At 42.4% G+C, this 27,784-nt stretch overlaps 2 pseudogenes; both read right to left on the bottom strand.

The window, feature by feature from the left end:
* Positions 1-3,633: 3,633 nt before the first annotated feature.
* Positions 3,634-6,407, bottom strand: LOC109873615 (leucine-rich repeat transmembrane neuronal protein 4 pseudogene; annotated as a pseudogene).
* A 6,874-nt stretch (positions 6,408-13,281) lies between these two features.
* LOC109873604 (ATP-dependent RNA helicase DDX51-like) lies at positions 13,282-18,447 on the bottom strand (annotated as a pseudogene).
* Between the last annotated feature and the right edge of the window lie 9,337 nt (positions 18,448-27,784).

Below are 27,784 nucleotides of genomic sequence, written 5' to 3'. Positions count from 1 at the left end.
TGTATTGTCAAATCTGTGAATGTATTGTAATGTTTTTAAAATTGTATAAACTGCCTTAAATTTGCTGGAACCCAGGAAGAGTAGCTTGGCAAATACAAATTTCACCTTTTTAAAAATACAATTATCCATGTTGTATTTAAGCAATAAGGTAGAGGAGGTGTGGCATATGGCCAATATACCACGGCTAAGGGCTGTTCTTCAGCAAACTCCATGCTTCATAGTTGGGATGGTGTTCTTCGGCTCGCAAGCATCCCTCTTTTTCCTCAAAACATAACGATGGTCATTATGGCAAACAGTTATATATATGTTTTTCATCAGACCTGAGAACATTTGTCCAAAAAGTATGTGCAGTTGCAAACCGTAGTCTGGCATTTTATGGCGGTTTTGGAGCAGTGACTTCTTCCTTGCTGAGCGGCCTTTCAGGTTATGTCGATATTGGACTCGTTTTACTGTTGATATAGATACTTTTGTACCTGTTTCCTCCAGCATTGGGATAAAATGCTGGGTTCGTAGTCTGAGTCAGGCACAGGACACAGGTTTGAGAAAACACAAAAGTCTTTACTCAAAATATTCAAAACCGGAATATCTCCAACAAGGAAACATAACGTATAGAGAGAACCCTCCAACACACACGGTAACACAAAACAATCACGGACAAACAGAAAGGGAGACGAGAGGGTAAATAAGGAACATAATAATAAGGGAATAGAAATCAGGTGTGCATAATCAAGACAAAACAAAAGGAAAAAGGGAACATGGATCGATGATGACTAGAAAGCCGGTGACGTCGACCGCCGAACGCCGCCCGAACAAGGAGAGGAACCGACCTCAGCCGAAGCATCTTCACAAGGTCCTTTGCTGTTGTTCTGGGATTGATTTGCACTTTTCGCACCAAAGTACGTTCATCTCTAGGAGACAGAACACGTGGTATGACAGCTGCGTGGTCCCATGGTGTTTATACTTGTGTACTATTGTTTGTACAGACGAACGTGGTACCTTAAGGCTGTTGGAAATTGCTCACAATGATGAACCAGACTTGTGGAGGTCTACAATTTTTTTCAGAGGTTTTGGCTGATTTCTTTTGATTTTCCCATGATGTCAAGCAAGAGGCACTGAGTTTGAAGGTAGGCCTTGAAATACATCCACATGTACATCTCCAATTGACTCTAATGATGTCAATTAGCCTATCAGAAGCTTCTAAAGCCATGACATAATGTTCTGGAATTTTCCAAGCTGTTTAAAGGCACAGTATGTAAACTTCTGACCCACCGGAATTGTGATACAGTGAATTATAAGTGAAATAATCTGTCTGTAAACAATTGTTGGAAAAATTACTTGTGTCATGCACAAAGTAGATGTCCTAAACGACTTGCCAAAACTATAGATTGTTAACAAGAAATTTGTGGAGTGGTTGAAAAACGAGTTTTAATGACTCCGACCTTAAGTGTATGTAAACTTCTGACTTCAACTGTAACTACGATATGGAAGGAATGAGATCAATTTATCACTTTTATAATTTTCATAACAATGCTCTTTTGTTCGCATAGGAAGGCCCCATTTGCATTCCAAACAGGAATGTATCATAACTGCAGCATGTAGCTGAAGGCATAATACATAACATGGGTATATAAATCTTGCTGCCAGCAGTACCTCCTCTACTGGAGACAAATTAAAACGTGCCATACTTAGAAAGTGAAATGAGTGATGGGAAACATAAATCATTTTGCTATCAAATGAACATCAACCATTCTCAATGTTTGTACACACTCTCTTTACGTCACATGATGGCCATGGATACATCATCCTCCTGACATATTTCAATATATGACTTTTCTGTATAGACATGCCGTATGAGTGAGTTGTGGTTAGATCTTTATAACTGTCTCTATTGGCCTCAAGAACAGTGATCATTTTAAAATCTATACACACTATTGGTGGTTAATAACCAGCAAGTTGTCCAGTAGCTGCTAATACCAGCCTATACACAACACACAGGAGGAGAGTCTCCAAGTCTGAGGAATGACATGTTTCTAGTTCAGGACCAGTAGAAGGATATTATTGTCCTCAAATGAAAGACTGCGACTGAATTCCACCCCCTTTTGATTACGTAGGATAGCTCACAGATATAAATCGCTTTTGAATGCTGGCACCAAGTTGCCCTAATCCTGCCTGATTTAACACATTCACACATGCCTCCTTGCCTACATTTATTTTCCTTTCCGTTGCGGGAGCTGACAAAGGGAGGGAGGAGGAGAGGAGAAGAGAAAACAGATGGAGGCGGGTGGCATTTTTCTAATAGGAAAAGTGCCCTGACCCTTACAGTACCTGTTTGCTGAGTGGCTGTCGCCCCTGTTCTTTCCCTTGCCTGTTACACAGCATGAACACACGACCCTCCCACACCAACACAAGCAGACACAGCATGGAGGGAGCTGAATTAGGTGTCTGCCAGTAGGAGAGAAAAGAGGACAATCACAGAATGGTAATGGGGGGAGGGGGCATTTTGGCAAGTTACTCACTCTTACGGCTGCTTTATACAGTGCAGAGGACAGTATCTGCAATATGAATGGTCAGTCATATTAGTGTACTGTCATACAATGCCAAATTCAGTTGACACCCACTATGTCCATTTACGCTTGGTTTTGGATATTGACAGTATCTAATAATGTCAATGTCCCTACTTGTATAGCTATGTAACATACTACTGTAAATATACAAGGGATGATGGATAGTCATGTGAAAATTATAGAACTCCAATCTGTTATTCATATCGAATCTTCACAAAAATCACACCTGCTTTCCTATGAGTTTTTATTCAGCTGATTCAAAAACATGCTATTAATAAACAGCCATTTCCTGTACAACATCAATTGAGTGCATTGGCAAAAATCATAATGAGCCAGTCAATTGATGAAACTACTTCCATAGCTAGCCTTGATTTGGCCTGTACTACTTTGAAAGAGTGCTGTCCCATTTTTAAACAATATCAAGCTGCCTCATGGATTATGAGGATTATTTTAGTCAAACATCACTTCTTTGTATGATATAAGTCATTGTATCTGTTGGGAAAGAAATAATGTTGAGGTACTTAAATATTCCCTTAAACATTAGACCTGTTAAAAGCATATGGTGATCAAGTGAATGCAATTAAGGGATTCTGCATCATGAAGCAAACAAAGGAACCCATACTTTTAAAAACCAGGAAGGAAAGCCTCTTAAAATTAAGCAGATATTTAGACAGAGTAAGATTCAGAGCCATATACAGTAGACTATGCTATAGTGCTCTGGAAACAATAAGCAACTAAAAGGAGGGCAAAAATCTGTCATGTGAAGTGTAAATAAAATCTAAATGGAAATGTACGTTTCCATAGTAGAGCCTAGATAGAAATCTGCCCTGTGAAACCTATATGCTATGTGATCAAAATCACCATGGCTGCATTTTTCATAGCCTTAGTGGGGTGTTATACCCCACACAGCCATGAAACATTTGTCCCAGGTGTTGGATCAGACAGGATAATCATGTAGATTTTTTATTTATTTATTGCAATTTTCATAGAAATGTAATTTTGTCATAAAATGGAAAGCTGTCTTGTTACACGTCATGGTGAAGTGCCCCAAAAGAAAGTCTACTAATGCTGTTGGACTTTTTGCTACATTGGTATAGTATGAAGATCAAAAACAGGAACATAATCTTGCAATTATGTTTCTGACACCCATTATTTAGTAACTACCATTCACAAGTTTAATGACAATTAAATTACACGTTGATCATATAATTTCATAAAATGAACAGAAGCTAAATATAAAAAAAACTACACATAACATGTATCAGTTGCATTTATACAAGTACAATAAGATCTCAATATCATCCAAGGATAACAAAAGTGAAAAGCAGGGTCATTTGTAATCAACAGCAGATAACCGTAACAAATGTGCAGATATAAATTAGGTTTATACTCACAAACAGGATTAATATATTCAATCACTTTGTTCTAATGTGATAACGTTAATTTAAAACAACAGTAAGAACAGAGTCAAATAGAGGATGGATATTTAACTCAGTCTCCATTCGCTCAGAGAGGTTTACAGTGCATCCCTGTGGAAAACATTGACCTCTGACTCCCAAGCAGCTGTACAGTATGTTTTTAGGATTGATAACGTTAATTTAAAACAACAGTAAGAACAGAGTCAAACAGAGGATGGATATTTAACTCAGTCTCCATTCGCTCAGAGAGGTTTACAGTGCATCCCTGTGGAAAACATTTACCTGACTCCCAAGCAGCTGGAGAGTGTGTTTTTAGGATGGAGTTGGCGGATCATACCTCACATTCTCTGGATCCTGAGATTGTGCAGGTGTAGGCCCTTGTCTCATTTACCAATGCATCCATGGTCTGAGAGTTTGTATAAGTCAAATAATACTCTTGTAACTGAGAGTTAAGGTTAAGCTTCTGCTTCCGGGCCTTTTTTCTGTGCTTGCGGTTGACTGAGTGCTGCTGCAGCTGCCTCATGCTATTGGGGTAGCGCTTCCATGAGACATAAATTACCAGCAGGATCAATGACACAGAAAGAAATAGGGCTACACTGCCTGCAATGATTTTATGGAAGGCCATATGCTCAAACTCTAGTTCTGGGAAAAATGATGAGGATTCTGGAGAGATTGAGGTCATGAGTATGGACTCCCTTGTGTATTTTTCTGTCACAATGGGAGAGACAGGTTGTGGAGTGAGTCTTTGTACTGTTGATGCAGATATATCTTGGGTTGTTGTGGTCGTGGAAGGAGGAGGTGTGGTAGGCTTTTTGATGTCCACAACTGAGGCTGTGGTTTGCCTCATGATCATAGCTGTGGTTTGCTCTTCAACTGATATGTTCACACAGATTGTGTAGTTCCTCACTATGTCCATTACTCTGTCTCCCTGAACTGACTTGGGACTGCTGCATATAATTTTGATGTCCTTTGAGCCTCTGAAGTTCTTCAGCCAGGTCACCAGGGGGCAGATGGTAGGGCTGCAGTCCCAGGCATTACCCACCAGGCTGATGGTGGTGAGGGAGACCCAGGCTGAAACCACATCCTGAGACATGTTGCTCAGCTTGTTGGATTCAAGATGGAGTATTTGTAAGTTTGGCATACATTGGAAAACAGCTGGGTCCAGGATCTGGATGTCATTTCCTGAGAGGTCTAATTTCTGCAGTGTATGCCAGATCCATGGCAGGCCCTGATTGACGGCTCGTATCCGGTTCCATTGCAAGTAGAGGACCTGTAGATTACTAAGGCGTGGGAAAAGGAACAAATTAATCCTTGAAAATTGATTATGCTCCAGATGAAGCTCTTTCAACTTGAACAGCCCCAAGAAGGTGGTGCGGAATAGGGTGCGTAGGTGATTGTAACCCAGGTCCAGGAACTCCAGGCTGCGACACTCCAGAAAAGTCCGTACAGGTATACTGCTGAGACCATTGGACCGTAGGTGAAGGTTTTGGAGCTTACGCAGACCATAGAAATGACCTGGCTGCAAAGAGTGTAGCTGGTTGTAGGAAAAATCAAGATTGCGCAGGTTTGGTACAGCATTGAAAGCCTTATTGTGTAAAAGTGTGATCTTGTTGGAGCTAAGAATCAGTTCTTTGAGCCTACGCACGCCCTGAAAGGCTAAGCTATCTATGGCGGTGATGGAATTGTGGTCCAGGTAGAGCCAGATGAGCTGGTTGAGATGAGCGAATTGGTAAGGCAGCAGAGTCGCTAAGCGGTTGAAGCGCAGGGACAGACCCTGGCATCCAGTAGAGATGTTTTCTGGAATGTCTTGAAAAATGCCAGACTCGCAATAAACAATCTTTCCTTCGCAGCGACAACTTGCTGGGCACATTCTCTCCCCCTTGCTGAGCAGCAGAAGAAAAGACGTCAGGAGAAAAAGACATGACAGCCTCCTGTCCCAAACTCGGGAACCTGTAGAAGAGAAGAGATTGAGTGCATGGGGCTATCATAGCACATACACCCCCATTTCAATATGGTGCCATGTCACTGTGCAATGTCCATGACAAAGTGGACTGATTTTCAGACCGATTTTTTTTTTTCAGTGGCAAGTGACAATCCGGTAAAGGAACTTTCACATTTCGCATCGTATAAGCTCCAAATAATTACATTGTTTTCACTTTAAATCTAACACAAATGGAACATGTCTAATTTATATGTAATGTACCAAATATAAAAAAGGAAAGGCATATTTATCAGTGACCAATCTATTTTTATTTTTTTACATCGGGATTAGAAAACCCTATATAATACATTTGCTGGTTGTACATTGACTAGGAAAAGCAAGCATCAACGAATGTCATGTAACAAATCTTCAAGCGCCATCTAACTTTAATGAAATAGATAGATTTGTCATTTCATTTCGTTTCATTGGTGGTCACTTACTCATGGCGTTAGTAAAATAGCGGCAATCCTTTCAGCACCAGGGAACTGTCCAAATAATTCATTTAACTCAGAACTCAGCGCTTCCACTAGAAAACTCAAATTATTGACTGAATTGTCTCACGAGTTTCAAGAGAGATGCTCACAAGTGTATATCACTGATGATAAGTACGGCATATTTTAAATCAGAATAAAAGACAACAAATAGCGTAAGTAATCTTCCCAACAGTTCAATATATCCGCGGAGGATCAATGAGACGAGGCATAATGCACTCCTCCCTAAATAGTCTGTTGGACTGGTATAGTGTCTTCTCCTGGACGCAGAAAAAAAGCGAATTACTGGCTATGCGCAATAAACAATTCCGTTTGAGCGTGTCTGATTGCACAACCAAGTGCAAATGCAACACCTTGCTCTCTCTCTCGCTCTCTACGCACACATGCACGCACATTCGCTAACACACACACAGAGAGACAGAGAGAATTCCGCTGTAAAAGAATCGGTAACATTCCAGTTAATTAAATAAATCCATACTGTGCATTATTTATTGAATGTTGAAATATCAACGAACTTCAACATACTCCGATTATGAAAGATCTATATGTATTTACAAAAGCTACCTTATTAACTAGGAATTCAGGAGAAAGAAATGTAGTCTCCACAATCTGCCAGCTAACATGGGTGAAAAATCGAAAGACTAATATCGCTGTTGTATAGTAGGCCTACTGCCCACAGTATATATAAATAGCATCACAATAAAACACTACACAATATTAATGTTCTAGACATGTTTTATGGGAAGTTGCAAGAACATTCATGTGTCCAGTTCTCTGAGGGTTAGGAGAATATTCCATCAAATTCCCACCAAACATACACAGAACATGGTTGTCATAACATAAGATATTGTTCTATACATGTTTCATGGGAACTTACAAGAACATTTCAGTGTATCAGTTGTTAGGCTGTAGCCTGATAGTCCCAAAGAAGTGTCCCCCTTTTACTGTGCCAATCAAGGCCCTGATTGGTGAATCAAATCAAATCAAATTTATTTATATAGCCCTTCGTACATCAGCTGATATCTCAAAGTGCTGTACAGAAACCCAGCCTAAAACCCCAAACAGCAAGCAATGCAGGTGTAGAAGCACGGTGGCTAGGAAAAACTCCCTAGAAAGGCCAATACCTAGGAAGAAACCTAGAGAGGAACCAGGCTATGTGGGGTGGCCAGTCCTCTTCTGGCTGTGCCGGGTGGAGATTATAACAGAACATGGCCAAGATGTTCAAATGTTCATAAATGACAAGCATGGTCGAATAATAATAAGGCAGAACAGTTGAAACTAGAGCAGCAGCACAGTCAGGTGGAAGTTGAAACTGGAGCAGCAGCATGGCCAGGTGGACTGGGGACAGCAAGGAGTCATCATGTCAGGTAGTCCTGGGGCATGGTCCTAGGGCTCAGGTCCTCCGAGAGAGAGAAAGAAAGAGAGAAGGAGAGAATTAGAGAACGCACACTTAGATTCACACAGGACACCGAATAGGACAGGAGAAGTACTCCAGATATAACAAACTGACCCCAGCCCCCCGACACACAAACTACTGCAGCATAAATACTGGAGGCTGAGACAGGAGGGGTCAGGAGACACTGTGGCCCCATCCGAGGACACCCCCGGACAGGGCCAAACAGGAAGGATATAACCCCACCCACTTTGCCAAAGCACAGCCCCCACACCACTAGAGGGATATCTTCAACCACCAACTTACCATCCTGAGACAAGGCTGAGTATAGCCCACAAAGATCTCCGCCACGGCACAACCCAAGGGGGGGGGGGGCGCCAACCCAGACAGGATGACCACAACAGTGAATCAACCCACTCAGGTGACGCACCCCCTCCAGGGACGGCATGAGAGAGCCCCAGCAAGCCAGTGACTCAGCCCCTGTAATAGGGTTAGAGGCAGAGAATCCCAGTGGAAAGAGGGGAACCGGCCAGGCAGAGACAGCAAGGGCGGTTCGTTGCTCCAGAGCCTTTCCGTTCACCTTCCCACTCCTGGGCCAGACTACACTCAATCATATGACCCACTGAAGAGATGAGTCTTCAGTAAAGACTTAAAGGTTGAGACCGAGTTTGCGTCTCTGACATGGGTAGGCAGACCGTTCCATAAAAATGGAGCTCTATAGGAGAAAGCCCTGCCTCCAGCTGTTTGCTTAGAAATTCTAGGGACAATTAGGAGGCCTGCGTCTTGTGACCGTAGCGTACGTGTAGGTATGTACGGCAGGACCAAATCAGAGAGATAGGTAGGAGCAAGCCCATGTAATGCTTTGTAGGTTAGCAGTAAAACCTTGAAATCAGCCCTTGCTTTGACAGGAAGCCAGTGTAGAGAGGCTAGCACTGGAGTAATATGATCAAATTTTTTGGTTCTAGTCAGGATTCTAGCAGCCGTATTTAGCACTAACTGAAGTTTATTTAGTGCTTTATCCGGGTAGCCGGAAAATAGAGCATTGCAGTAGTCTAACCTAGAAGTGACAAAAGCATGGATTAATTTTTCAGCATCATTTTTGGACAGAAAGTTTCTGATTTTTGCAATGTTACGTAGATGGAAAAAAGCTGTCCTCGAAATGGTCTTGATATGTTCTTCAAAAGAGAGATCAGGGTCCAGAGTAAGGCCGAGGTCCTTCACAGTTTTATTTGAGACGACTGTACAACCATTAAGATTAATTGTCAGATTCAACAGAAGATCTCTTTGTTTCTTGGGACCTAGAACAAGCATCTCTGTTTTGTCCGAGTTTAATAGTAGAAAGTTTGCAGCCATCCACTTCCTTATGTCTGAAACACATGCTTCTAGCGAGGGCAATTTTGGGGCTTCACCATGTTTCATTGAAATGTACAGCTGTGTGTCATCCGCATAGCAGTGAAAGTTTACATTATGTTTTCGAATAACATCCCCAAGAGGTAAAATATATAGTGAAAACAATAGTGGTCCTAAAACGGAACCTTGAGGAACACCGAAATGTACAGTTGATTTGTCAGAGGACAAACCATTCACAGAGACAAACTGATATCTTTCCGACAGATAAGATCTAAACCAGGCCAGAACAAACCACTGACAGCACTTTGTCAGTTGGCAAGGTAAGGGACACTCACACATAGTGCTTTCAATTTATTTGACACACCCGATTACACTGTGCATGTTCATTTATACAGTAATTATTATTCAACAGTCCTCACCTAGGATTTGAACTCACAACCTCTTGGTTCACTGTACACCGATCTGCTATACCACCATGTCCATCTCAGGCATTGGTTAATCTGACTATTCTCATCAACAATTTAAGAGCTTTCTGTATAGTTGTCTAATGTTGGTGGTGCATGTTAACCTGTTTTAATGATACTACAATAACAAACACATTAACCACTGTCCCAATAAGTGATATGTCTAGGACATGCTTATTGGGCCAGTGCAGTTAGGCCCTGTCCAGAAATAACCCTACGCCCATCTCCCTAGGCACTTGTATAGATCTGAAACAACTTGATAGGGGTAGCAATAGGGTAAACACACTTTGAAGTAAATCTCAGCTCTGTTAAAAGTACACTCAAGAAACACTTTTATTGATAATAGTATCATTAAAACAGTTTAACGTTCCCCACCAACATTAGACAACTATACTGAAAGCCCTTAAATGTCTGATTAATCAAATCAATGATGAGAATAGTCAGATTAACCAATACCGGAAATAGACATGGTGGCATAGCGGGAAGAACGAAGTATGTATGTAAGTTGAAAACAATATGTTAAAATCACTGTGTGCATCCCTAACCTTGCCAGCAGACAAAGAGCTGTGACTGGATCAGTGGTTCACCAATTAAGGCCTTGATTGGCTCGGCAACAGTAACAAGGCGTGATGTGTTATGAAACCATTTTTTGGGAGAGTGTTTCTTTGGGACCATCACGCCACATCCTGACAACTGATACACATATGTTCCTGCAACGTTCCCATGAAACATGTCTAGAACAATATCTTACGTTCTGAGAACATGGCAACCATGTTCTGTGTATGTTTAGTGTGAAGTTGGACTATTCTAACACACAGAAAACTGGACACATTAGTTCTTGCAACGTTACCATCTAGAACATTGATATCTTATATTCTGGGAACATGTCAACCATGTTTGGTGGGATGTTGATGGAATTTTCTCCTAACCCTCAGAAAACTGAAAACATGAATGTTCTCACAACGTAACCATGAAGCGTGTCTAGAACATGTGCAGTTCAGGTCAGCAATAACAGAGAGAACAATCTCTCCTAATATCTCAATGCATTTGGGAAATCAGTGCCGTTTATACTGATGACAGGATAAAAGGACATTTTGGCCTTCTGCGATTTCTTATCAGACATAAGATTGGATTTTAGTTTTTAAATCTCTAGCCACCACACGTCAGGACGGACATGATGGCACTATAATTTTGTAATGGGTCGTTGTTCACACAGTGGGTTATGTGAACTCTGCTACCAATGCTCAGCAGTGTTTTTTAATTGTTAATTTCATCATGAACTGTCACCCCCCCCCCCCCCCCCCCCCCCCTCCAGGTGTCGCCCATCTTCCCAATTATCCCCAGTGTATTTACAGTGCCTTGCGAAAGTATTCGGCCCCCTTGAACTTTGCGACCTTTTGCCACATTTCAGGCTTCAAACATAAAGATATAAAACTGTATTTTTTTGATGAAGAATCAACAACAAGTGGGACACAATCATGAAGTGGAACGACATTTATTGGATATTTCAAACTTTTTTAACAAATCAAAAACTGAAAAATTGGGCGTGCAAAATTATTCAGCCCCTTTACTTTCAGTGCAGCAAACTCTCTCCAGAAGTTCAGTGAGGATCTCTGAATGATCCAATGTTGACCCAAAATGACTAATGATGATAAATACAATCCACCTGTGTGTAATCAAGTCTCCGTATAAATGCACCTGCACTGTGATAGTCTCTTTGCTTTATGTTTTGGATCATTCTCTTGTTGGAAGACAAATCTCCGTCCCAGTCTCAGGTCTTTTGCAGACTCCATCAGGTTTTCTTCCAGAATGGTCCTGTATTTGGCTCCATCCATCTTCCCATCAATTTTAACAATCTTCCCTGTCCCTGCTGAAGAAAAGCAGGCCCAAACCATCATGCTGCCACCACCATGTTTGACAGTGGGGATGAGCTTTGTTGCTTTTACGCCAAACATAACGTTTTGCATTGTTGCCAAAAAGTTCAATTTTGGTTTCATCTGACCAGAGCACCTTCTTCCACGTTTGGTGTGTCTCCCAGGTGGCTTGTGGCAAACTTTAAACAACACTTTTTATGGATATCTTTAAGAAATGGCTTTCTTCTTGCCACTCTTCCATAAAGGCCAGATTTGTGCAATATACGACTGATTGTTGTCCTATGGACAGAGTCTCCCACCTCAGCTGTAGATCTCTGCAGTTCATCCAGAGTGATCATGGGCCTCTTGGCTGCATCTCTGATCAGTCTTCTCCTTGTATGAGCTGAAAGTTTAGAGGGACGGCCAGGTCTTGGTAGATTTGCAGTGGTCTGATACTCCTTCCATTTCAATGCTCCTTGGGATGTTTAAAGCTTGGGAAATCTTTTTGTATCCAAATCCGGCTTTAAACTTCTTCACAACAGTATCTCGGACCTGCCTGGTGTGTTCCTTGTTCTTCATGATGCTCTCTGCACTTTTAACGGACCTCTGAGACTATCACAGTGCAGGTGCATTTATACGGAGACTTGATTACACACAGGTGGATTGTATTTATCATCATTAGTCATTTAGGTCAACATTGGATCATTCATAGATCCTCACTGAACTTCTGGAGAGAGTTTGCTGCACTGAAAGTAAAGTGGCTGAATAATTTTGCACGCCCAATTTTTCAGTTTTTGATTTGTTAAAAAAGTTTGAAATATCCAATAAATGTCGTTCCACTTCATGATTGTGTCCAACTTGTTGTTGATTCTTCACAAAAAATACAGTTTTATATCTTTATGTTTGAAGCCTGAAATGTGGCAAAAGGTCGCAAAGTTCAAGGGGGCCGAATACTTTCGCAAGGCACTGTATACCTGTGTTCTGTCTGTTGCCAGTTCGTCAAGCCTACTGTACCAGCGGTTTTCCCCTTGCTCCTGTCTTTATATAGACAGGTTCCTGTTTTGACCATTCTGCTTGCCGTTCTGTACCTTGTCACACCACCATGGATTATTGAACTCTGCCTGCTGTGACCCTGAGACTGCATGCCATTCTGTACCTTATGGACTCTGATCTTTAACTAAAGCATTTACACGGAAGAAAATGATATATAAATGCAACATGCAACATTTTCAAAGATTGAGTTAGTCATAAAAGGAAATCAGTAAATTGAAATACATTCATTAGGCCCTAATCTATGGATTTCACATGACAGGGATGTTAACAAAATTGTGCACAAGATTGTAGAGAATGAAGCTTTTTGTGAGTATGGAACATTTTTGGGATCTTTTATTTCAGCTCATGAAACATTGGACCAACCCTTTACATGTTGCGTTTTTTCAGTGTATTATTTAATCAAATATGTTTTATTGTCACATACACCAGATAGGTGCAGTGAAATGTGTTGTTTTAACACAGGAGCAAAGCTGTTTTTCAGAATATTGCTTTCTGCAGTGATTTCATTTCAGCCTTGGCCACACATCCACATCATCTCCATTGCTCTTTGTGTACTATTTTGTTTTGTAAGAACTTTTCCAGCTCTTGCAGTCTTTCCAACCCTTTTCCAACACAAATACTGTCACAGGAAGGCAGAACATCTAATAACATTCATTGCATATAAAAGCTACAACAACAAATACAATTTAGCCAATGCAGTTACAGGTGTAACGATCAAGCTATGTACATCCTGAAGAACTGTGGTGCTTCGTAGTTCACAACACATTTCACCCCGTTGATGACAATGCCTCTGGCAGCAGCATCAGTGCTGGTCAAACTTGAATGGAACAAATATATATTATTATATATTTGGCAAAGAAAATAGAACGTTAAATTAACCTCAAACAGACACTCATACTCACAGTCTTTCCCTGTTCAAACTCCTTAAGGGTTCTCCTCCTGTCATTGGGAGTCATGAGGAGAACTCAGCTGCCTGCACTCCACTAAAAAGCTGCACTAGCAGACACAGTCTGTTAGAGAGAACAGAGAGCAAATCATATGGCTGTGGACATCATCAAATAATGCATTAAGGAGAAGGCCAGGGAAGATTCACCAACCTGTGAGCGGATTCTCTGGAATTGGTGAAGCACAGAATGGGACTAAACTTCAGGCACAGTATGAAATGGAGGATGAGGAGGGGCCTCTTACTCAGAGTGCAGGGCACATAGTACTCTCCAAAAAAAGAGACCACAGTGACACATTGCTCTGGGATATAGGAGAAATAAAAAATCTATTGCAATCATTTTTTGGTAAAGAACTGTCAGGCCCTGGGGGAAGTTGAACCTCTCTTGAGACTTAGGGTGGGGTCGTTGACTAACTATGGACCGAGCTGAAGAGTCTGGGCTGATGCAGGCCTAGTTGCTGCAACTTCTCTGGATTCTGAGTCAGTGTGGCTGAGAACAGGAGCTTCCGTTAGAGGCATCTGAGGTGGTGACAAGCTGCCACAAATATGTTTAAATCACCGAAATGCATATATCCGAGAATAATGTGTGAAAGCACACAATCCATAGGTGTAGTACAGTTTGTATTCTCTAACAAACAAACCACATAGTTGCCGGTCCTGAATTTCCAGTACTGTCTGAAAGAATCCTGAGAAGTGAGGTCTTACCTCGCTGCAGTGATAAGTGCAGGCTCTGTCCTCTTGAAGATCTAGACTGCTTCAGAACCCCTCTTGGATCTGTAAACTGCCTTGGTCACCTGACTGAGCCAAGACTGGTGCATGCTGTCAATCATCCGGTCTGCCTCATCAATGATCTGAGAGAAGGATTTATAATGAGAACATCATGAATTATGAATACTTTATTTAAATACTGTTAGTCATAACATCTATGCAAATAAAATGGACACTGTACTTGTATTAGTGACCCACAAGGAAGCGGAGGTATTCCAAACTTATTGATGTGATCAACCAGTCTCCCAGGGGTTGCGACAACAATGTCTGCCAAACTGTGGCTTGTTCCACCTCTGTAAAAATAGCAAAAGGTATCTCTTTCAGACTGATTCTCTTTAAAATCATGGTGTTATTTATGCACAAAGGACTATTTTGAGTGAAAGGAAACTCTAAGCTTAAACAAATAGAATAATTTAATATCTACCAAGGAAGAAAGACCTTGATGTGTCTTGACTGGGTTTCAGAGACCGATGCCTGCTCTTTGGCAAAAAACTTTTGACCAGCGATTATAACCACTTTCAAGCTGGTGCCCTCCGCATATCAACTGAATACTTTGCAAACCTGTTTGAGGAAAAACATTCAACGTTTTTCAGTGGATGTGAGCTAACCAAAAACAATCACAAGTTATCTCCATCATGGAGATTGAAGGTTTGACCCTAGTTACCTGCTGTGCAAGCTCTTTGGTGGGCAACACTGTCAAAACCCGGATGTCACATAAACCTCGCTCCATCAGTGCCTAAAACGACATGGGAACATCAAATTGATTACCTTCTATCTAATGAAAGAAAACACACCTTCCATAAAAAAATGTATGGCTGAACAACAGGTATAACGAATGCCAGTCTTGCCACTCCCCGTTGGTGCTGACACACAAATGTTTCTGGGTTTGTAGCCCCTCTTCCAATCAACAGACCATGAGACATTCTCTAAAATGACTGGGATGACCTCTACATGTACTGCACAGTGGACACAATAGAATTTGAGTGGCAAGAATGGTTAAATGGTTGAATGGTTACTTAGAGAAACGTGATACCTTGTATAGTGTTAAATGTTATTTTTGAAGGTTTGTTTCAGTTTGTCTTTGTTAGTGTTTACATACTGGAGAGGGAATGCAAAACAACGACGCTGGACAGAGTGGAATAAGGTGTATCAAAAGGCAATTTATTGAGTCATAGATATTTTGTCCTGCCGTTATCGTGCACGGACCTAAGCAATGCGACTCTGTGAGGAGTCAGAATAATTAGGCTGCCCAGCCAGAGTTTACAGCAGAATGTATACACAGAATAATGTAGGTGGAGTCTCGTCGTGTTGGTCTTCTGACTGGTCCTGAAGAGTTGGAGGAGTTGCTCTAGCCAGAGCAGGAGCCCCATTGGTGCACAGCAAAGTCCTTTGCTCTTGGCACCCGACCAGTAGGGGGGGTAGAGTGTGAGTGTACAGTGCTCATGAAATGTATGTGTGTCAAGGAAGCGTGGATTTTAGGGACTGGTAATGTCTGCTTTAGGCTCAGGTGTTTCCTGTTTATGCAGGAGTGCATGTAGGGTTCAATGTCAGTGAGATAGCTTGGCACTTCTAAGCTCGTTAGTGTTGCAGGCTGCTCTTTGTAGTTTACAGGGGAGTATATTTGCGTGATGGCAGCTGTGTGTCCTTCGGATAATCATGTTATTGCACATAGGCTCTAAACTTGACTGAGGACACTGGGCCCAGAGTTATCTGAGGGCATCCGGTTTAACCAGAGTGTTGGTCTGCTAGTAGTGCTCGATATTAGAATTATTTATATAACATCTTGAAAATAACATCTTGAAATTATTTGTGGCAGTTGCAGTCTCATTTAGGCTGCATTTCTAACGTATTTTTAGCTAAAACTTGATTAATGACGTCGATGTAACATCGGCAACTAGACTAAGAATATATGGGGAAGAACCAAAATAATTTTTGCAGAAACTAACATTCCCTATAGAGGCATAGATTTCAATGTCTTTTCTTTTCTTAGAGTTGAGAAATCTAGCCTTATTAGACACTGAGACAGTCTGTCCTAAATTATCTCAAAGTATTTTCAATTCGACTTGGTAGTAAGTACATTCTAGTTTAGATAACTTTTGTTTGGCTTACTTTGGTCTACATCTTATTGGGCTGACTTTGATAGAAATGCTGATAAATTGCTCACTTTGTTTGAGTGGTCCTACAAGAATTTGGACATGGTCCTCACATGGTCTTCATGTAAGGGAAAACTGCAGCCATCTCAATATTATATGCATACACTTAAGAACGCTTTGTATATTGCTTTCTAAAGTTGTGCCGTCTCAAATGCATAGTGCTACGTACGGGTGTATTCTTGCCTAAATAGGATACTAAATATATCCCAAAAATGTTTTTCTGCAGTGCGTTGTATCAATAAAGCCTAATTTGTTTGTTTTTTATCACAAAAAAAAAGACAGTGCGCTAATTTTCAATCAGCTTTTGAGTCTAGCCAGAAAGCTAACGTTATTCATCAAGTGAAGGGTATCGCTAGCTGACAGGGAAATGGACGACTTTTTCACAATGGCAGAGGAATCTGCTGTCAAAGTCTGTGTACGCATTCGACCTCTCATAGAACGGTGAGGCTGTTTTCTCACCTTAAAATATAGCTAGTTAGTTTACTAACAAGTACCGTTAACAATTTTGATTAAAGTTAGCTAACGTTAGTTCGCGCTGACTTAGTTCTAGTTACAGTAAGTTAGTAGGTAACTGATTAATCTAGCAAGCCAACAGATCTGATTTGTACCAACTAATGATTGTATAATAACTGTAAACTGATCAAGTTGAGACATTGGCTTGCTAACTACCTACAGTAGCTTTATCTGTGGTGGAGCTCTAATGTTGTCGTCGTAGGGAGGAAACTGCTGCAGAAAGCGCCGAGCCGGTCAAGTTGTATTGGAAAGCTGATAAGCAGACAATTCATCAGGTTGACGATGGAAATTTTACCAAGAACTTCAGTTTCGGTGAGGTTATAATGGTAAGAGGTATGTAAGGGATTGTGAACAGTGTTGCCATCTGCTTTTCAGGGTAAGTTGCTAGAGGCAGTGACAACTTCAACAACCGGGGATGAATCAATGAGCATGTAGTGTTAGTGGGTCCAGATCGAAGTGGGGCATTTGGGGTGCAATACGGAGCAGATTTACCAATCTCATTGTGGTTGAGGTCATAGAGGCGCTCGAAGAGGAAGTTCTTCGTTTCAATCTTCTTGATGACTTCCTCTGGGAGCTTCCTGAACTGACACAGAGGAGACATGGACTGCCACCTGTGTAGGAGAGGGAAACATTCAGACAGAGAAGACCAGAGGAACATCACATTTCATTCTAGCTTCATCATGTACACTGAAAAAAATATAAACACAACATGTAAAGTGTTGGTCCCATATTAAAATAAAATATCCCCAAAATTATACATACACACAAAAATGTTATTTCTCTAAAAGTTTGAGCACAAATTTGTTTAAATCCCTGTTAGTGCGCATTTCTCTTTTGCCAAGATAATCAATCCACCTGACTGTTGTGGCATATCAAGAAGCAGATGAACAGTGTAATCATTACACAGATGCACCTTGTGCTGGGGACAGTAAAAGGCCACTCTAAAAAGTGCAGTTTTGTCACACAACACAACGCCACAGATGTCTAAAATTTTGAGGGAGCGTGCAATTGGCATGTTGACTGCAGGAATGTCCACCAGAGCTGTTGACAGATAATTGAATGCTAATTTCTCCACCATATACCGCCTCCGATGTAGTTTTAGAGAATTTGGCAGTATTTCCAACCGGCCTCACAACTGCAGACCACGTGTATGGTGTCGCGTTGGCGAGCGGTTTGCTGACATCAACATTTTGAACAGAGTGCCCCATGGTGGGTGTGGGGTTATGGTATGGGCAGACATAAGCTACGGACAACTAACACAATTACATTTTATCGATGGCAATTTGAATGCACAGAGATACCGTGAAGAGATCCTGAGGTCCATTGTTGTGCCATTCATTCGCCATCATCACCTCAGCATGATAATGCACGGCCCATGTCGCAAGGATCTGTACACAATTCCTAGAAGCTGAAAATGTCCCAGTTCTTCCATGGCCTGCGTACTCACCAGACATATCACCCATTGAGCATGTTTGGGATGCTCTGGATTGACATGTACGACATCGTGTTCCAGTTCGTGCCAATATCCAGAAACTTTACACAGCCATTGAAGAGGAGTGGGACAACATTTCACAATCAACCGCCTGATCAACTCTGAAGTAGCTGTGTCGTGCTGCATAAGGCAAATGGTGGTCACACCAGATACTTTACACCCCTACTTTTTTTGTCCTTTTTTTTAAAAGGTATTTGTGACCAACAGATATATCTGTATTCCCAGTCATGTGAAATCCATAGATTAGTGCCTAATGAATTTATTTCAATTGACTGATTTCCTTATATGAACTGTAATTAAGTAAAATCTTTGAAATTGTTGAGTTTATATTTTTGTTCAGTAGAGATTATAGTATGTTGACCATATAAATATATTTTGAACACTTAGTAACACTATTTAAACAATAATTGTATTTGAAATCTTTATGGCTTTGACTTGTTTATTGACATAGCTATATTAAATGGCAAACATTTTCTCAGGAACAATATTTGCTTATGGACAAACTCTTACTCCAGAGTTCTCTTACTCCAGGAGATATACCCTTTGCCATGGTGGATGTCTTCCAGACTATAAAACACGTGAGTAGTTGTAGATAGAAAATAAACAGTCATATGCATGTGTAAGATGTGTTGTAAATGGTTTGCTTTAAATTTTTTACTTCAGTGTCCAAAAAAGGAGTTCCTTCTGAGGGTGTCATACTTGGAGATCTACAATGAAACGATGACAGATTTGCTCTGTGACAGTTGGTAATGGAAGCCTCTAGAAATGTGAGAGGGGAACAATGTAAGTTTGATGGAAACATTGTAAAACAATAGAACTGTTGAACTACAATAACCAAGATATGACAGGTGTTTTTAAATGGTGAAATGTCTGTCTTGGCAGAAAAATGTCTATGTAGCTGACCTTACTGAGGAACTGGTGACATCTACTGAGCAAGCCCTTGTGTGGGTTAGAAAAGGAGAAAGTAAAATGCTCTTATTACTTATTTAAACCATCATGTTAGATTAAATACAATCCATGTATTGACTTTAACATACTGACACTATTCAATGTTAATTGTACGCCTAGAGAATCGCCATTATGGAAAGTCAAAAATGAGCCAGCGACGCAGTTGTTCACACACAATTTTCCACATGGTAAAACACTTTATTATACATCACAATAGACCATGCATGTCTGGTTATCTGTGTGCTGGAGATAATGCTGGTGTTTTTTCTCAGATCTTGGAGAGTCGTGACGGGGGAGACCCTGCATCTGGTGAAAATTCAGACAGCGCCATTATTGTGTTCCATTTGGTAAGCTGCCACAGGGAAGTGTGTTTGGTGAACTCAGATGTGTCCTCCATTTTGTATTTTCTTACCAGTCTCATTTTCATGTAGAATTTGGTTGACCTGGCTGGGGCTGAGAGAACAAGTCAAACAGGCGCTGAAGGTAAGTGGTTTGATATTTGTGCTAATGTAACAACAGTGTGAAATATCTGAACAACCTTCCTTTGGTGGTTGAGTTCAGTTGCATTTTGGGATTTTTGACATCTTATATTGTAGGTACACGTTTCGAAGGATGTAATATAAATCGCAGCCTGTTCACCCTCGCTCAAGTGACCAAGAAACTGTCTGATGAAACCCAGAAGTAGGTGTTTGGTTACTTACCATTTTCCACAGCAGTTGTGTAACTTATGCAATTTGTTTAATGTTCATTAATGTGATTTTTATCCATACATTCAGGGGTTTTACTAACTACAGGGACAGTAAACTCACCCGTATCCTCCAAAATTCCTTGGGTGGAAAATGTAAAAACTGTCATCTGCACAATCACCGCAGTTACTGTGGAAGAAACGCTTAGCACTCTTCAAGTGGGTGAAATATTTGTCCATCTTAAATCCTTATTTTAAATGATTTATATCAGACAAATGTAACATTTATTTTTAAATCAAGTATCTGCCCAGCTCTACAATGTAGTTTGCTAGTGCAGCAAAGAACATGAAGAATGTCAGAGGTTTCTGATGACGGAGCCCTTCTTAGAAGAAACAGAAATTAAATTGTGGACCTCAAGCACCGACTTCATGAGACAAGTCTAGCTGTACTGGCTATTGGGGTTCTTTAGAAATGTTGCTGGCTTTCCTTTCAAAGAATTTACCCTTTTTACAACTGCAATTTCAACCTTTATTTTTTGTGCACTGTCTTAGGTCTCAGTCACTCAAACAACCGCGACAGAAGGAGACTCTGTCCCAGATTTTGCAAGAGACGGATCAGCTCCAAAGAGAACAAGAAGACAGGATTAAGAATTTTACCAAACTTCTAGTCGCCTCCTCAGACTTTGTTTCCATCAAAAAGGTTAACTTTTAGTGCCTTACAGATATGTATTGGATGCTTAATTTCTTAACAGTTGTACTTTTAGGTTATTTTTTACTTTGTTTTACCATGTCTTTATATTTGTAAAGATGCCAAAATGGAGGGTTACGTGCGGTGGAAAACTGTCATCACCAGCCTTCCACCATGTTGGAGAGTCTGACCTAAGCTTTGCTGAGCCTTTTCTCAAAAAGAGAAATGCTGATATGTCTGTCTTGACAGAGCAGAATGAGGGTAATAACCATAGGAAAAATAAACTAAATATCAATGTCAGTGGTAGCTTTTATTCTGCTATACGGTATGCTATATTTTGCCATACTGGCGCATAAAATCATGTTCAATAGCTTTTTTTCTGTTTGTGTATTCACAGATGGCGATGAGTTAGATTCTTCTACCTTTGACATGGAGATGAACCAGAGCAGTGTGACTGTGCGTAGTTTATCAGAAAGGTGAACATGGACTATTGCCATCTTAACGTGCAATCTGTTTTGTCACCAAAGCCCCATATACTACCCACCATTGCGACCTGTACGCTCTCGTTGGCTGGCCCTCGCATCATGCTCGTCGCCAAACCCACTGGCTCCATGTCATCTACAAGACCCTGCTAGGTAAAGTCCCCCCTTATCACAGCTCGCTGGTCACCATAGCATCTCCCACCTGTAGCACAGCAGGTATATCTCTCTACTCACCCCCAAAACCAATTCTTTCTTTGGCCGCCTCTCCTTCCAGTTCTCTGCTGCCAATGACTGGAACAAACTACAAAGATCTCTGAAACTGGAAACACTTATCTCCCTCACTAGCTTTAAGCACCAACTGTCAGAGCAGCTCACAGATTACTGCACCTGTACATAGCCCACCTATAATTTAGCCCAAACAACTACCTCTTTCCCTACTGTATTTAATTAATTTATTTATTTTGCTCCTTTGCACCCCATTATTTTTATTTCTACTTTGCACATTCTTCCATTGCAAAACTACCATTCCAGTGTTTTACTTGCTATATTGTATTTACTTTGCCACCATGGCCTTTTTTTTGCCTTTAACTCCCTTATCTCACCTCATTTGTTCACATCGTATATAGACTTGTTTATACTGTATTATTGACTGTATGTTTGTTTTACTCCATGTGTAACTCTGTGTCACTGTATGTGTTGAACTGCTTTGCTTTATCTTGGCCAGGTCGCAATTGTAAATGAGAACTTGTTCTCAACTTGCCTACCTGGTTAAATAAAGGTGAAATAAAATAAAATAAATCGTAACGCTGCATTACTTTCTTGTTGTCCTTCATTCTCATGTTCCTGCGTTCTCTTCTGTTCTTCTGAATTTTTATTTATTTAACCAGGAAGGGCTCATTCAGATTTAAAATCCTGGCCAAGATAGGCAGCACCAAGTCATTACAAATATTACAGACAAACAACATGAAAAACTACAAGTAATCAAATATAGAATTCACAAGAGTATAACAAAATCAAAAACAGCTAATTAAAATCATTGACAGGTCAGGGAATCAGTCTCAAGATCATTCATCAGTGATTTAAAAAGACCAATCGGGACAAGTTCTTCCAAGACAATGGCGCAGAGTACATAAAAGCCCTTTTACCAAATTCAGTTCGGACATTTGGAACAGTTAGCAGGATAAAGTCCAGCGAACGAAGAGAGTACCCACCACATTTCTGAACAATAAAAATGAACAAATAACAAGGTAGTAAACCCAAAATGGCTTTGTAAATAAAAGTATATCAGTGACTGAGCCTACGAGTGACTAGAGAAGGCCAGCCAACCCTGGTATACAAAGTGCAGTGGTGCGTAAGGGTTTTGCAGTTTAAAATAAATCTCAAAGTGCCATGGTAAATGGTGTCAATTGATCTCAAACACTGAGCGGAAGTATTCATATATAAAATATCCCCATAGTCTAGTAAATGCATACATGTAGCTGATTACTAGCCTCCTCCTGGCTTCAAAAGAAAAACAGGCCTTATTCCTAAAATAAAATCTCAATTTCAGCTTCCATTTTTTGTAAGTTGCTGAATATGCAATTTAAAAGAGAGGCCGTCATCAATTAAAATTCCAAGATATTTAAGAGGTTACAACCTCAATCTCCTTGCCATTTTATCTCCAAACGAGTTGAACAAATTGTCTGAGAAGGTGTCCCGTCTGGAGATCCAGCTGTAAAATGAGGCTCGGCAGAAGCAGGAGGCCATGGAGAAAGTGGAGACTTTCGAGAGGAGGGTTGCCGAACTGGAGATGGAGTTAGAGAAGTTGCAAATGCCCACTGATGCACAGCTGGAAAACGAAGTTCAGCAGAACCAGGAGGCCATGGAGAAAGGGGTAGTTTTTGAGAGCAGGGTTGCTGAACTGCAGAAGATGCTAGATTTCCACTGACTCACAGGAGCAGGTTGGCTATCACCAATGCCTTCTCACTGGTTTATCATGCAGAATGTCAAAAATCATTTAATCTAAATGCAAAAATGGTCCAACTGTCATTCTTTACAGATGAAAAGGGGATTTGAGGAGACAATTAAACTCTGAGACGTTGGTGTCTGAGACGGTATCTAGCTATAATTTGTTTTTCAGTTATTTTTGTATTGAATTCTCAACTCCCCATGTGGTCTGTCAACAGGAAATGGTTGCTGCTGAGCGTGATTATCTCAAGCAGGAGCTCAATACTCTAATGGGATGGACGAAAAACTTGAAGAAAAGGCTGCACTTCTTCAGGAGATGGAGGAGAAGAAAGAGATGGATGAGTTCAATTTTCTGGAAGAGGAGAGCAAAAGAGAATGAGGTAATACAGACTGCTGCAAAGATTGGTTATATAACTTTTGACAAATCTACGCAATCTATTTCAATGTAGTAGTTAAGCAAATTGGAATGTACTATGTATGGCATAAGACAATTGCAAGTCCATGAATGTCATAGGGACTTACTATAAGTCATTAAGATGGTTTGTACTTGTAACCTTTTGTATAACTACAGAAAGAACTACTGAATGAAATGTCCTTAAAGAAGGCTGTGGAGGCATCTGGATGCAAATCTCAAGAGCTTGAGGTGAGAGTACAAAATGTTTAGGCAGGAGCAAGAAGCGAAGCTAACGAGATGTATTGTATGTCAATGAGTGCTGGGCTGCATGGCTTTTGATTGATTTGCCAATTACGGTCCATCCCTAGGCTAATCTGGTGGCAATGTCAGAGGAGCTGAAAAAGAAAGATGACTGGGCAGAGGAACTACAAAGATCGGTACATTCATTTAAAATCATTTTAGGTCTTTGATTTGTGCCAAACGTGTTCACCACACTGGTGTAACATAGCCATCATACTTTTCTCTTTCAGAGTGACTTTGACTTGGTCCAACAAATGAAGCAGCTGCGACGCACTCTGGACGATGCTGAGGGACTGAGTTGTGACACTAAGAAGGAGTGGGCCCACCTGCGCAGTGAAAATATTTCACTCAAAGAGAGGGATGTGTCTTCAACCTCAGTGTCAGTTTGCAGCCTATATTTAAATGCAAACTGCGCACAATGGATTGACCATTATCGTGTTGCATTAGGTTTAACTCTATGCTTTGGCCTTGCTTTCATGTCACATGGATGGAAGCTGAGGGGAATGGCCTTAGCTATCAGTTGGAGACAGAAAAATCACGCTTCAAAAAGATGCAGGTTGACCTTCAGATGGAGTCACAGGGAGCCTTTGAGGAGAACACCACGCTTACTACTCTCCTGGATGGAAAAGCTCTGAAAAGTATGTAGTTAGTGTTGGTTGTCTTTTGTATAATATTTCCTCTCTTCCCCAACCTCTTGTTTATTTGCTATCATGCGGTCTACCTTCAATTTGTTTTTTGTTGTTGAATTGTCTGTAAGGCTGTCCACCAACAATGTATTTTTGATTTAGCTGAAGGAGAATGAAGAGCGTCGAGCATCAATTGAAAATACACTGCTCAAAAAAATAAAGGGAACACTTAAACAACACAATGTAACTGTCACGCCCTGGTCTTAGTATTTTGTGTTTATATATTTATTTGGTCAGGCCAGGGTGTGACATGGGTTTATTTTGTGTTGTGTTTTTGTATTGGGGTTTTAGTAGGTATTGGGATTGCCTGGTGAATATCGACGCCCCATAGAAGAACTGGAGGTGGGGAAAGCGGAGAGGCGCTGGTATGAGGAGGCAGCACGGCGACGCGGATGGAAGCCCGAGAGTCCGCCCCAAAAATATATTGGGGGGGGGGGCTCAGGGAGAGTGTGGCAGAGTCAGGGTTCAGACCTGAGCCAACTCCCCCTGTTTATCGTGAGGAGCCAAGGAGGAGACCAGAACCAGAGCCGGTGTTGGAGGTGAGTGAAGCAGAGACTGTGAAGGAGTTAATGGGGAAAGTGGAGGAGAGAGTTATGAGGGAGTTGCTAGTTTGGTGCTTTAGGTATGATATTCGTCCGACGGAGCGTGTCGGGGATTTGATGGCACCTGGGTCAGCGCTCCATACTCGTCCTGAGGTGCGTGTTAGTCGGCTGGTGAAGAGTGTGCCAGCCTCACGCACTAGGCCTCCTGTGTACCTACCTAGCCTTGCACGTCCTGTGCCAGTCCTGCTCTCAGGCTCTCCAGTACACCTTCACGGTCCGGTCCATCCAGTGCCACCTCCACACACCAGTCCTCCGGTGGCAGCTCCCCGCACCAGGCTTCCTGTGCATGTCCTCTACCCAGTGCCAGCACCACGCACCAGGCCTTCAGTGCGCCTCGCCTGTTTAGCCCTGCCAGAGCCTTTCTCCTCTCTAGCGCTGCCGGAGCCTCCCGCCTGTTCAGCGCAGCCAGAGCCTTCCTCCTCTACAGCGCTGCCGGAGCCTCCCGCCTGTTCAGCGCAGCCAGAGCCTACCTCCTCTACAGCGCTGCCGGAGCCTCCCACCTGTTCAGCGCAGTCAGAGCCTTCCTCCTCTACAGCGCTGCTGGAGCCTCCCGCCTGTTCAGCGCAGCCAGAGCCTTCCTCCTCTACAGCGCTGCCGGAGCCTCCCGCCTGTTCAGCGCAGCCAGAGCCTTCCTCCTCTACAGCGCTGCCGGAGTCTCCTGCCTGTTCAGCGCAGCCAGAGCTGCCAGCCTGCATGGAGCAGCCTGAGCTGCCAATCTGCATGGAGCTGCCAATCTGCATGGAGCAGCCAGAGCTGCCAGTCTGCATGGAGCAGCCAGAGCTGCCAGTCTGCATGGAGCAGTCAGAGCTGCCAGTCTGCATGGATCAGCCAGAGCTGCCAGTCTGCATGGAGCAGCCAGAGCTGCCAGTCTGCATGGAGCAGCCAGAGCCGCCAGTCTGCATGGAGCAGCCAGAGCCGCCAGTCAGCCAGACTCTTCCAGATCTGCCAGTCAACCAGACTCTTCCAGATCTGCCAGTCAACCAGACTCTTCCAGATCTGCCAGTCAACCAGACTCTTCCAGATCTGCCAGTCAACCAGACTCTTCCAGATCCGCCAGCCAGCCAGGATCTGCCGGAGCAAACTACCTGCCTGACTGTCCCGAGCTTCCCCTCAGTCCCGAGCTTCCCCTCAGTCCCGAGCTGCCCCTCAGTCCAGTGGGGTCCTTGGTGAGGGTTATTAGGCCTAGGTCGGCGGCGAGGGTCGCCAATTAAAGGACGCATTACAGGGGGACTAAGACTTGGTTGGAGTGGGGTCCACGTCCCGAGCCGGAGCCGCCACCGTGGACAGATGCCCACCCGGACCCTCCCCTATGGGTTTTAGTGTGCGGCCGGGAGTCCGCACCTTGGGGGGGGGGGGTTCTGTCACGCCCTGGTCTTAGTATTTTGTGTTTATATATTTATTTGGTCAGGCCAGGGTGTTAAATGGGTTTATTTTGTGTTGTGTTTTTGTATTGGGGTTTTAGTAGGTATTGGGATTGTGGCTGAGTAGGGGTGTCTAGCATAGTCTATGGCTGCCTGAGGTTCTCAATCAGAGTCAGGTGATTCTCGTTGTCTCTGATTGGGAACCATATTTAGGTAGCCTGGGTTTCACTGTGTGTTTGTGGGTGATTGTTCCTGTCTCTGTGTTAGTGTTCACCAGACAGGCTGTATAGGTTTTCACATTTTCCGTTTATTGTTTTTGTATTGTTCGTGTTTTTGTCTTCATTAAAGATGTATCGAACTAACCACGCTGCATTTTGGTCCGACTCTCCTTCGACGGAAGAAAACCGTAACAGTAACTCCAAGTCAATCACACTTCTGTGAAATCAAACTGTCCACTTAGGAAGCAACACTGATTGACAATACATTTCACATGCTGTTGTGCAAATGGAAGAGACAACAGGTGGAAATTATAGGCAATTAGCAAGACACCCCCAATAAAGGAGTGGTTCTGCAGGTGGTGACTACAGACCACTTCTCAGTTCCTATGCTTCCTGGCTGATGTTTTGGTCACTTTTAAATGCTGGCGGTGCTTTCACTCTAGTGGTAGCATGAGACGGAGTCTACAAACCACACAAGTGGCTCAGGTAGTGTGGCAAGAAGTGGCAAGAAGGTTTGCTGTGTCTGTCAGCGTAGTGTCCAGAGCATGGAGGCACTACCAGGAGACAGGCTAGTACATCAGGAGACGTGGAGGAGGCCGTAGGAGGGCAACAACCCAGCAGCAGGACCGCTACTTCCGCCTTTGTGCAAGGAGGAGCACTGCCAGAGCCCTGCAAAATGACCTCCAACAGGCCACAAATGTGCATGTGTCTACTCAAACGGTCAGAAACTCCATGAGGGTGGTATGAGGGCCCGACGTCCACAGGTGGGGGTTGTGCTTACAGCCCAACACCGTGCAGGACGTTTGGCATTTGCCAGAGAACACCAAGATTGGCAAATTCGCCACTGGTGCCCTGTGCTCTTCACAGATGAAAGCAGGTTCACACTGAGCACATGTGACAGAGTCTGGAGACCCTGTGGAGAACGTTCTGCTGCCTGCAACATCCTCCAGCATGACCAGTTTGGCGGTGGGTCAGTCATGGTGTGGGGTGGCATTTCTTTGCAGGGCCGCACAGCCCTCCATGTGCTCGCCAGAGGT

The sequence above is a fragment of the Oncorhynchus kisutch genome, linkage group LG3 (assembly GCF_002021735.2).
Source record: "Oncorhynchus kisutch isolate 150728-3 linkage group LG3, Okis_V2, whole genome shotgun sequence".
NCBI classification, from domain to species: Eukaryota; Metazoa; Chordata; class Actinopteri; order Salmoniformes; family Salmonidae; genus Oncorhynchus; species Oncorhynchus kisutch.
The sequence above is the reverse complement of the archived record's forward strand: the minus strand, read 5'-3'. Positions and strand labels throughout refer to the sequence as shown.